Genomic DNA, 12,191 nt, shown 5'->3' on the forward strand with positions numbered 1-12,191 from the left:
GAGAACATTTCTAATTTTAGCTTCTGGCTTGCTTAGGCACATGTACTACCATAAGAAAAAGATCAAGAAATCTCTCTTTCACCCACATTTTCTTTGTATGTTAACTAGAAAATCAATACATTAGAAATGTCTATATTAAATTGGCATGTGTTAGAAATCTTCTTAGAGAGTAAGCAACTTACCAAACATCAGAAGCTAAAAAATATCTAATGGGCAGAGATTAGGTACAAAGAAATAAATGAGAACTTAAATCTTTCTAACAGAAACAGTAACGTATTCATAGGGAAAATACAAACACTTAAGGTTTATATGGTATTTAAACTGAATTCAAGTAATTCAGTTTAAATACCAGGACTGTGAGCCCAGTCCTGGTGGCCACTCAACAAATATAATAGCATTGGATTGTGTCTTCGGGAGGGAGAGGAGCTGAAAGGTTTAGCAGGAGGGAGGTGAGGGGATCAACTCCTGTGGATTACTAGGTCATCTTCATGCTATGGCTTCCAAATTCATGTCTGGTGAGGTTTATGAGCTCCGGACTCACATACCCATCCACCTTTGTGACACATCACACTTGTCAGACATCGCAAAATTAATGTGTGTCTGAAAAAGGACACTTGATTCTCTACCCTCTGCTTTGTATCTTTCCCATCTCATTAATAACACCGCCATACACTGACCCATTGACTCCATGGAGAAACTCAGAAATCACCTTTGATAGTTTGTTCCCTCATCCTGCTTCCTCCTTGATCATTTTTTCACTCAACCTACTTGCTTGGTGGCCTTCCATCAGCGAATCCTGTCAGTCCTCTCCTGATTCGGAAGTGTGCCTGGAAAGCTACCTACTTTTTTTCCCTGGTCCCAGCCACCATCAGCTCTCATTTACATTACAGCAACAGACTCCAAATTTACAATGTTTTCCTCTTTCCAAACTTAACCCATGTTCCAGTTGATGGCCAAGCTAGTCTTTCAGAGCATGCATCTGATTGTGTTACTGCCATGAGTGAAATCTTTCAACAACTTTTCAACACGTTTAAAATAAAGTTCAGGCTCCTTTTGAAAAATAAATAGAGAAGCTGGATACAAAGCTCTTTGAAATCTGGCCCCAGCCCATCCCTTCACCCCACTCGCTGTCTTCCTTCCCCAAGCTCATCGGGATGTAGGCCCCTGAGTTACAGTGTCTCAGGAGCTCTTTCACCTCTTCCTTAGTGGGGACAACTTTCTCTCCAGTGGGCTCCATCTCAGCCTTTTGTTTGTTCTCTTCATCATACTTTTTTACCCTTCATTACACTGCAATTGTTTTATTCATTTGCTTGTTTACCTATTTCTTGTCTGTCTTTGCCTACTAGTATGTAATGACTCTGAGGAAAGGGACCACCTTTGTGGTTCTTCCCTTATCAGCAACACTTAAAGGGAACCCAGTTAAATGTTTGTTGAATGAAGAATAAATAATATGAAGTAGGCACATTGTAGGATCCACAAAGGGAAAAGCCTGAGCTAAGACACTGGCAGAATATATAAAATTATAAATTAAAAAATTTCAGTTTGGTCACCAAATCCCAAAACACTGGGCTAGGGAAACTGCCTTTGACATTTCAGGGAGGTGATTTTAGAACAATAAACTTGTGAGACATTAATTAAGAGGTAACCTAAGGAGGATGTATAAATGAATGGGAATGGATATAAAAAAAAAGATTTGGACAATTTTGCAAATGGCAGTATCATAAAAGGCTATCAAATGAGGCCTAGATGATAGGAATTATTATAGGTGAAGGCCAGGGAAGATCCAGCATCCATCCCCTTTTCTGAAGGCCATAGCTCTTGTTAGTCTGGGTTTAATTCAATATGAACAAAAGTAACCACCGTGATTTGTCTTGTTTTAAACTGAGAGGTGTACTAAGTGCTTTATCCTCCCAACTCTATTTGGCAGACACTCCCTTTATACTGGTTAGAGGGCAGAGGCTTGAAAACTCTAAGTAGCCAGCTGTAGGTCCCATGTGGTAAGGGAAGAGCTGGGAAATGAAAACAGTACTGTTACCAGAGCCCAGGCCCTACTCTCTGTTCTGATCCTAATTAAAATTCAGCATGCCAAGCCTTAGAGAAAATGGCAAGAAAGAGACATTTGCCATTAGCTTTTACTTCTCCATCCTTTATCCTTACCCAGGCCCCTCGCCCCCAAGATGAAGTCCCTTTAGAAAGGATGAAAGCTTGTAAGTCATTAACACCTTAGCATGAATTAGCTAATGACCTTACAGGGAAACCACTGACCTTTGGGAAGTGAAAATATTTTGACCAGAGGCCTTCTCCTCCCCCTCAAATCCCAGAATCAGAGCTGTAACTCTTGGGCCCATGCTGGCTAATGAGCATGTGCAGGCAGAGGAGCTCAATAAAGATTGACTGATTTATTGATTGATGGGAGCGAGGCTGAGCTTAATCTTCTCTTGCAGCTGCTCCTTTTCTTCCACATCTCTGAAGAAGTGTGTTTAGCTTCATCCAACATCCCTGCACATTGCTCACCCCACTCTTTGAACTAGACCTTACTAGAAGTTTGGTGTGAATTTAATGGTGGCAGAGAGCTATCTAGAGACCCCCCGACACCACCCCCCCACTCCCGCAAAGAGGAGGGGCCAAACCTGCAGCCCCAGTGCTGGGATCCTGGCAAGGCAGGAATCTCCATATCACATAAGGGAAGCTGGCCATGGGCTTGCCCACTGCCAGAGGAGTGCAGGGGTGCAACCTTAAGCCCCCAGAGAAAGGACTTTTTGAGGCAGCTCCAGGCTCCCTGCCTCTGTGTGAAACTGTGAAGTGGCTGGAAAGGGCTCAGAGACCCCGGCATGTGGGAGGAGAGGTGGAACTGGTTCTCCTTGCAATGGGCTGGAAGGGAGAGAAGCCAGCCTCAGGGCAACACTCCAGCTGGTAGGTGGAGAGTGCCTGGCATCCGGCATGGAGCTGGGCATGCAGGGCCTCATTTGGGCTGAGAGGCTGCCTGCCACCAGGTGCTGAGGGTGCAGTGAGGCTGTGGCAAAGATGGCAGTGGTGACGAGGTTGCCCACAATCAGGAACATTTGTCTGTAAGGCCCAGATTGCACATTTTATGTTTAGTTCTGGGGGCTGCTCTTTGCAAAGGACACATAACAACTACCACATACACGTAGCATGAAGAGGGACTTTCACATACTGTCCTATCAGTCACCATGAAAATAACTGGGGCTGGTTATCCTCCACACAGTGGGAACTAGAGAGTACCTGAGAGCCAACTTAAAATATTGGTAGAGTTGTCATACGGAGGACGACTTTGACCTTTCTCTCTCCAGTGGTTGGTTATTAGGACAATGAATAGAAGGTACAGAGAAGAAGGAGTTTCTAAAAGAGGTTTCTTATAACCACGGCCATCTGAAAGGGAAAGGTCATTCCCAGAGGCGTGGTGAGCTGCTCATCACTGGCAGCATTCAAGAGGCTGAGGGATGAGCATAGGCTTTGTATAAGGTGCTTGGGCATCCAGTAAGAGATTAGTCTAGACCACGGAGGGACAGGGCTCCAGAAAACCAGGACAGTAACAACAGCAACCCATTTGGCAAGATCAGGAGAATAGAGCAGAGAATCCACAAAACTTTCTATCTTCATAGAGGTGGCTGGGTACCAAGTCTGCCTGCTCTCCTGCAGGAAAAGACCAACATTGAAACTTAAAGACAGCCTTTCAGCACTGGGGGTAAAGGTGATCTGAGTTTATTTCCAAATACCTCTAAACTCCGAGGCATGGAAAGACAGTCTCAGTGAGAGGAACTTGCCTTTACTGAATATTTACCAGGTTTTAGACCTGTGCTGCCCATACTGTAGCCACCATCCATAAGTACTTGGCATGTAACTAGTCCACATTGGGATGGATAAAACACATGGGAGATTTCAAAAGATTTAGTACACCAAAAGAATTTAAAGATAGATTCACTTATATATTTTATATTGGTGTTTTGTAATGATAATATTTTATAACTAGAGGCCTGGTGCACAAAAATTCATGCATGGGAGGGGATTCTTCAGCCCAGCCTGCACCCTCTCCATTCTGGGACCCCTCGGGGGATGTCTGACTGCTGGTTTAGGCCTGATCCCACATCCCTCTCACAATCTGGGACCACTGACTCCTAACTTCTCACCTACCTGCCTGCCTGATTGCCTCAAACCACTCTGCCTGCCTGCCTGGTCGCCCCTAACTGCCCTCCCCTGCCGGCCTGGTTGCTCCTAATCGCCTCTGCCTCGACCCCTGCCACCATGGCTTTCTCCGGAAGGACTTCCAGAAGGATGCTTGGTCTAATTAGCATATTATCCTTTTATTAGTATAGATATATAAGTAAAATTAAGTTCACCTGCTTCTCCTTTTTTATTAAAAAAGAAATTGAAGCTACTAGAAAATTTAGAATTACATATGTGGCTCACATTTTTATATCAATTGGGTAGTGCTGCTCCAAACCCAGGATGAATATTTCTGTTCATTTTCTTATTTAATCCTCACAGCTATTCCATGAGGTAGGTACCGGTATCACCCCCATTTCATTCATGGTGACACTAGAAGTTGGGGAGATTGAATAATTTGCCTGAGGCCCCACAGTTCATATGCTGCTAACTTGGGATTTGAACCCAGGCCCCCCAGACTGTGGCCATCCTCTCCTGCTTTCTGCTGCTTTATTGACATCATCTTTAGGGAATTGCTGCTATACTGTAAAATGCAGAAGGAAGGATATGAGAAATGATTGTGGAAATGCTGACAGCAGCTAACCTACTCAATTAAAAATGCAACAAGCTTCTGAGGTATGTGCCAGAGGGGCAGGAATGGACAGTGAATTCAGTTCCAAGTTCACTGCAAAATTGTGCCATCAGAAACGGGAACTTGCAAACCTGGAAGCCGGGAAATGCACCTCACAGGGGGATTTTAAAGTTTCAGAGATGGAGGGGCATTCCAGGCACAGAACTTCCCCAGGGCTGAGCTCTGTGGGCTGGATTTAGGCCAAGGTGGGAATCCCTTCCTCCTCATGAAGAGTCTTAGTATGAACACTTTCTGTGGGGTTGTTTGGCGGGATCACTCATGGAGCAGGGAGGGAAAAGAAAATTAGGGGGTGTCCAGGGAGAATTTAAACAGCTCCCTTGATTCTGGCTCAATAAAACTAACTCATAAATGCCCACCCTGTATTTGGAACTGCTTCATTCAATTCGAGAAGGCATTCCCTCTTTTCTTTGCTGTTAGTGTATGAGGGAGATGGGGACCTGTTTGGAAGGGAATCTTCACATTTCTCAGTGTACATAAAGCCTTCTGCCTTGGTCCTGCCCTGTGCCTCCCTGGAAAAGAGTGTTGCTTCCTCTCCAGTCCTGACTGTAGTGGGCTGAGGGCTGCATGCTGGGGCCTCAGCGCTGTGCCTTGGGAAGGGTTCTTTCTGGGTATCACCTGCCCTGCACTCACATTCAGGGAAGCGGAAGGAGCCCTAGGCTGTGGAGGGTGGGGAAGTGGATGACAGATAGGCCTTCTGCTGTTCTGAGTTAAATAAATAAATACCACTTCTCCCCTCCCCACAATAACATTCAGTTGAGAAGAGTCATGAAACAGGAGGTAAATGGCCTGTGCAAGGAGAAAGGAGCTATGGTAATGACTTTACCTGCCCAAAGGGAAGAGGAACCCGAGTTGGAGGCGAAGTGATTGACTTATAATTACACTGACTTGGGACCCTGGGGTTGTGATCACAGAAAATTACTCCAATTTTCCATAGCTCTAGAGCAGCAACAAAACACCCAAAGCCCAACCAAGGCTCTGACAAGGCTCCGAAGCAAGTTGACTACAGTCATCTGTGGGTCTTCCAGGAGGAGGTGGGACAGGTGGAGGGGGCACTGGCATGCCGGTCAGCTTGAGAGGCTCTGAGCAAAGTGGCAACTGGGACTATTTCAGTCCCCTCACTATCCAGGACCATGGGAGGGAGGGTGGGGGTCAGGAGATGAGTCAGAGGGAACATTTTCCAAGCACAAGCCATAAAGGAAATTTGAGGATCCCATGCTCCCAGCTTCCAAGGACTCTGGAATGTTGTGATGGGGCCCAGCGGACAGGACAGACAAATGAATGACCCTTAGCTCAGACCCAGTTCCTTCAGCTCTGCACTCTGGGTCTTGGAGGACATGTGACTTGGGGGGTGGTGTGTGTAGGTGTAGATGTTCTCCATGATGATCTTAGAAGTTTCAGCTTCACCTGCAGACACACCCTAACAGACCTGCCTGCTGGAAATGTATCCAACCCTTTTGGAACCCACTTTCATTTTTAGTGCATTTCCACTAATAATATTGTTAGCAGTAATGACTGTGACCAATCAGGGGTCAGAACAAGATGGGGTGAGTCAAGAAAGGCATATTTTGACCAAAAGTTGCAGTACTATATGTCTGCTATCATCTGTGCTGTTTCAGGGGAGTGGGGAGCACAAGGCTGATGTTCCTCTGAATCTTCAGATACTTCCCGATTCCTGTTAGCCCCAGCAGTTTCATCAATATTCTTAACAGAATCCTAAAGAAGAAGGTAAATTATTTGAGTTTTCTGTCTATTTTCCCAAACTTGAGTTTTCTGTCTATTTTCCCAACCCACATGTAAATAGTTAATGTAAGTGAAATAAATATCTGAAAGCTCTGACTGACGGCTTTGCAGTTACATTTTTCCAAGGACCATCCATTGCATTTCCTCCAAAGCAAGCAGGCCGTGGTGGACAGACTTACTGAACTCACGGCTGCCTTGCAGAAGCTCCTGCTTCATTCAGAGCCTTCCCTCCACGGCCTCATCAGTGAAACGTCCATGAGTAGTGTCATTTCTGCCAGAAAAAGATACAAGCCCCCCCATTTTCTCATAGAGGGGGGCATTAGTTTAGGCTGCATAGGTGAGTCTTCTAGAGTTCCAGGAGAGGCTGAGCAAAGCTTGTCATTGGACCAGGGCTTCAGGAAAAGCATTGCAACAATAGCAATGATTTTAAAGCCCAATGTGAGATGCCCAAATGGGGTCTGCAATGAAAAAGGGCTTAAAAATTAAGACTAGCTCAGCATTTTCCTCTCCCCACCTCTTCCCCAGAACTGTAAGGGAAGTAAAACCCCTACAGCTCCAGCGCAGCCGCACAATGTTAGCAAGCAGAGTGCAGAGCCGGTCACAGTATTTCTAATTCAGATTAATGACCCCATTCAGCCCTGTCTCCTTAGCATGAAATTAGAAAGTGTAGGAAGGAGCAAATAGTGATTTATAATGCGTGACTCTGGGTATTGGCAGTTGTGCTCGTTAAAAGCTAAGATATTGTTTTGATATAAAATAATTGAGTCTGACTTATTTATGGGGTAAAGTGTTCTGCATAATGCAACCTCCCTTTCACAAAGCCAGCTGGCTGCATACCTATGTGCTTGACGGACAGGAGGACTGACCTTTGCCCGTTTTGTGTTTGCTGCAGCTCTGTCAGAAACAGTCATCTGGGCTAACAGGCTGGTGGGCTGTTGCCCTTGTCTTGTACTGTGCTGTTGAGCCTGTATCTCTTCTTTCGCTCCTGGTCATATCTCCCCACCAGGGCTTAGTCCTGGCCTTCCCTTCTCCACATCCCGCAGTTACATCTCCAGGGAACTTATTTAATTTGGGGCTTCATTTGTCACCTATTTGTGTACAGCCATGACCTTTTTTCCAAGTCTCAGTATTTCACCTTCACCCCAATACACGCGTGCATACACACACACACACACACACACACACACACACACACACACACTTATTTGATTCCCATAGACACGTATAAAATCAGACTCATCCTCATCCATGTGAATTCCGTTCCTTCTCTAAATCCCCATTCAGAGTCATGCACAGCCATTCTTTCCCCCCTTTGCCTTCCATATCCTGTTTGTCACCAAGAGCTGCTCCTTTCTCTTTGGATTCAGCCCTTTTCCTCTGTTTCCACACTCAATATGTAAGGCTGGCTCAGGCTCTTGTTTAAGAGAGAGAAAGGATTTCTTTGAATAAAAATTATGCAAAACTGTCCCTGGGCATGGTCAAAAAGCCTTACCCTCTGAGGATGCATTCTTTGTTTCCTCTTCCAGAGCTGTGTCTACTCTCAGATCAGGTACCAAAATAGTGTTGATGCACATTACGGAAAGTTGGATGAACTTTAGAAATAAGTGCATCTGCGAAGTCATTTCCAAAGCTCCTGCAGAGCTCTTTAACAATGCAGATTCCTATTAAATCTGAGTCTCCTCTCTTACTGTTCTCTCTCTTGCACACTCCCCTGCTGCCACTGGTCTCCTTTCTTTTTAAACACACTGAGCACATTTCTGCCTCAGGGCCTTTGTACTTCCTCTTTGGCCCTCTCTTCCCTGAGATATCCACACTGCCTGCCCCCTCACCTTTCAGGTGAATGCTCCGATGGATACCATCCCCTCAGACGGGTGAACACACTGCTAAGACAGAATCCCTTCATCTGCCCAGGTTTATTGCTTTGTCTTTCTTCTTACGTTATGGATTTTCATTTCTGGTCAGTTTTTCCTCCTAGATGGTGAGCTCTGTGAGGGCAGAGCTTTTGTTGGCTTGGGCTGCAGCTTTATCTTCAGAGCTAGAAAGGGGCCTCACACATAGCAGTCTATCCCGAATCAATGAATAAAGACGGGTCGGAATCCAGGAAGGCTTGTTCTAAAACAATGGTTCTGAAAATGTGGTCCCTGGACCAGCAGCTTCAGCACTACTGGAGAAATTTTGGGAAGTGCAGATTCCTGGGCTCGGCACCAGTCCTGCGAAATCAGAAACTGGGGAGACAGCGCGTGAGTTTCAGCTGGCCCTCCAGGTGGCCTGATGCTGGGGCAGAGCTTGGAAACACTGCTCTAAGACACTGTTTTGGTGCCACATTATCTCTTGCAATTAACTACTATGTGTCAAGGCAAGAAAGGAAAAAGAAGAAAGATCCTGTGGCACTCCTATTTGACATTGACACTGACCTTGGAGACTATGCCCATATTGTTTCAGGTGTCGTGGGTGGGGAAGCTGACTTGCCCTGTGGTCCTCAAGCATCTAGGGAGAAGTCAGTACCCATTTGGGGGCTGGCTGATTTTGCAGTATTCTTCAGATATTCCTTCTTTTAGCTCAAAGTGACATAAGGAAAAAGAAAGTTTATATTCTTCCACTTAGAGTTAGTATATTTTCTATTAGAATATAGAAAATTCATTTACTTATAGGTTGGTTAATTCTGACTCATGTTTTATTACTTGTTAAGAGAGTATTAAAGTGGTGAAGAGCATGAATTTAGGAGTGATATTTGGGCTGGATCAGGCCTTAATTGGTAAAATGGGCAATAATACCTGCCTTAGAAGATTAACACTGGCACACAGTTGCTACTCAAAGTAGCCATTAATAACAGTGATAATAATAATAATAATTGATATTTTAATATATTTTTATTGATTTCAGAGAGGAAGGGAGAGGGAGAGAGAGATAGAAACATCAATGATGAGAGAGAATCATTGAGCAGCTTCCTCTTGCATGCCCCCTACTGGGGATTAAGCCTGCAACTCCTGCCTGGCATGTGCCCTTGACCGGAATAGAACCCAGGACCTTTCATTCCCAGGCTGATTGAGCCAAACCAGCTAGGACATAATTGATATTTTATAACATAATATGCAGCATTTATTATGCTGGTGTGTGCGTGAGTAAGTGTGATTATTAAGGCAGAAAGAGGACTTGGGAAGTATATTTTAGAACCAGTTCCTCACACACTGGTTCTAAGTCCACACCCAGCAGCACCACCAAGGAATTGTTAAATATGCAAACTCTGGGCTCCACCCCATCTACTGAATCAAATACTCCAAGTGATTCTGACACCCGCTCAATTTTGGGAACTCTGCTTTACAAATCACGCACATCCCCCACCCTGCCCCCACCCCTCTTTTCGGTATACCTCTTTTGGAAAACAATCTGTTAACAGATGAAAGAACGATGGTAGCCACCAGCTAGCGAATTCCTGCGAGGGACAAGTCAGTAGGGGCCTAGTCTTTCGAATTTGGGAAACAGACCCAATTCTTGTTTTCTGTATCAAACCCATTCAGCAGACTAGCTTTCTGACAGGCCTTTGAAAAATGAGGTCCCCACTAACAGCCCTCTCTCCCTCAAATGTTTCCTTGGCCTGCAGCAATTAAACTGCCGAGCAGGAAACTGGCCCTGATGTCCTGTTAACCCTTTGTCTGCTAACACACAGGCGCAATTTGTCTTGCTGGAGAGATTTTCTACTCAACTTCTTTCCCTTCCGCCACGCGACAAAGAAAAACCGTCTCCTAAAACATCTTGTCGAGCGTCCTAGCTTCTGTGTCTGTGTGATTGAAACAGCTGGGTCAGAGATCAACAGAGGTGAAAGGTCACTGCGAACTCAATGCAGCCGATGAATCTCCTTGTGCTTCTCCTTGGTGTCACGAAGACAAATGGCATTAAAAAAAAAATTCTCCCAATGAAGCAGTTTTCATTTTCTCCTTTCTCATCACCCTCCAAGCATTTCTTAATGAACTACAGCTCAATCATCTAGGTTTTAAATCCAAGCGTAGCCTCGCTAGAAATGATCAGAACTGAGTCGATGAAGCCCGCTTTCTGAGTGCCTTTGTCCTTGTGTTATTAAGTTTGTGCTTTTACCACACTCCCAGTCCTCATTGTTACCATTTATGAAAACATCAAGCAAACAGGCAGTAATGTTGAGCCCGTCCTTCAGTGCTGGGCAAGACCATGACGCTGAGCAAACACTTCTTGGATATTGATAATTGTGGTATCTTTCTTTGTCTTATACATATATTCATTGGGCTTTTTTATTTTTTTATTGTCCACATGTGCTTTATAGACTTTCTCTGTGAATTTTGAATTGGAGACCAGTATCTCCCACCATCTACTCAGGGATTTCTCAGGGAATTTGAACGTGTGCTTAAGCAAAAGGCGATTGGGATCATAATCTTATTTAAGCCACATCTGTTAGAACCAGTGACTTTTTAGTAAGGAAAGACAATCCTGCCTTCCTGTTTTTCAGCTTCTAAACTTGATAAAAGTTTTGAATTTGGCAAACAGAGACGAGGTACCAACCAAAAATATCCAAATGTTTACCTCTTTAATGATGAGAATCCCCTGTATTCAGCCCAAGTTAATTTTTAATGAGGTATTTATGGTACTCAGTATAGTGTTTTGCTCACAGTAGATGCCCAACATCTTTCATTGGTTCAATGTTGTTTACAAGTGTGGGTTTTAGCCACATAAAGCATAATTACTAGAATGGAGATATAAGAGATAGAGATATTTGACTTTATAGTAAAATGAGAATGTATTAATCAAATTTGTGTTTCTACTCTGTTAGTGTAGATGACAGAAGAAGGAATTGGACTTCTGCTTTTAAGTTGAAAATATGTATGTAAAGCTGCTAATATGGATCCACTCCTGCCATATAAGTCCCCAATGACTGTGACTTTTCTTCTCCCCTCCCACTCAGGTGAGTGATGGCCATGCTAAAGAGTAAGAGGAATCAAAACTGTAGCCAATGGTTCCCCATCTTGGCCTGTGGACCTCTGTGGGCAGGCATGATTGTGAGAGGCGTAGATGAAAGGTTTGCAGAATTATCTGTAAATATTTAAAAAAATTTTTTTTTATTGATTTCAGAGAGGAAGGAAGAGGGAGAGAGAGATAGAAACATCCATGATGAGAGAAAATCATTGATCAGCTGCCTCCTACACATCCCACATTGGGGGTCGAGCCTACTACTGGGAATTGAACCATGACCTCCTCCTGGCTCATAGGTTGACGCTCAACCACTGAGCTACGCTGACTGGGCTATCTGCAAATATTTTAAATCTGTATGTGCACTGAACATTGCATATAGATGGATTGAACACTACCTTATACACAGTTTCTACTCATATTCAAATATTCATGTACACATTATTGTGGTAAATAGAACATTTATTTATAGTCTACAAAATGAATGGCAGGTTTTGTTTTGTTTTGTTGCCATTCTGCATTTTCTCAACTGCTATCAAGTGATATCTGAGAAATAATTTGAGTAGAAACGGTTTCCTCATATTGAAAAAACAGGGAATTGCTGTTCTGTTGCTGAAGGCAGGGCTTCCCAGGTATGGTCCTTAGACCTTGTGGTACCTGTTTAAAGTACAGAATGCCCAGCTCCATCCTTGACAATCCT

General features: G+C 44.2%; 1 long non-coding RNA gene across 1 annotated transcript in view; it reads left to right on the forward strand.

Moving 5' to 3' along the window:
- LOC307112221 overlaps window positions 1-11,475 on the forward strand; it is a 50,391-nt gene extending 38,916 nt beyond the window's left edge. Inside the window, exon 3 of the long non-coding RNA XR_013814682.1 lies at window positions 11,355-11,475. This is a non-coding gene — a long non-coding RNA (uncharacterized lncRNA). The remainder of the gene's footprint in view (window positions 1-11,354) is intronic.
- Window positions 11,476-12,191: the final 716 nt, after the last annotated feature.

Source organism: Cnephaeus nilssonii (assembly GCF_951640355.1).
Source record: "Cnephaeus nilssonii genome assembly, chromosome: 15".
Classification (NCBI taxonomy): Eukaryota; Metazoa; Chordata; class Mammalia; order Chiroptera; family Vespertilionidae; genus Cnephaeus; species Cnephaeus nilssonii.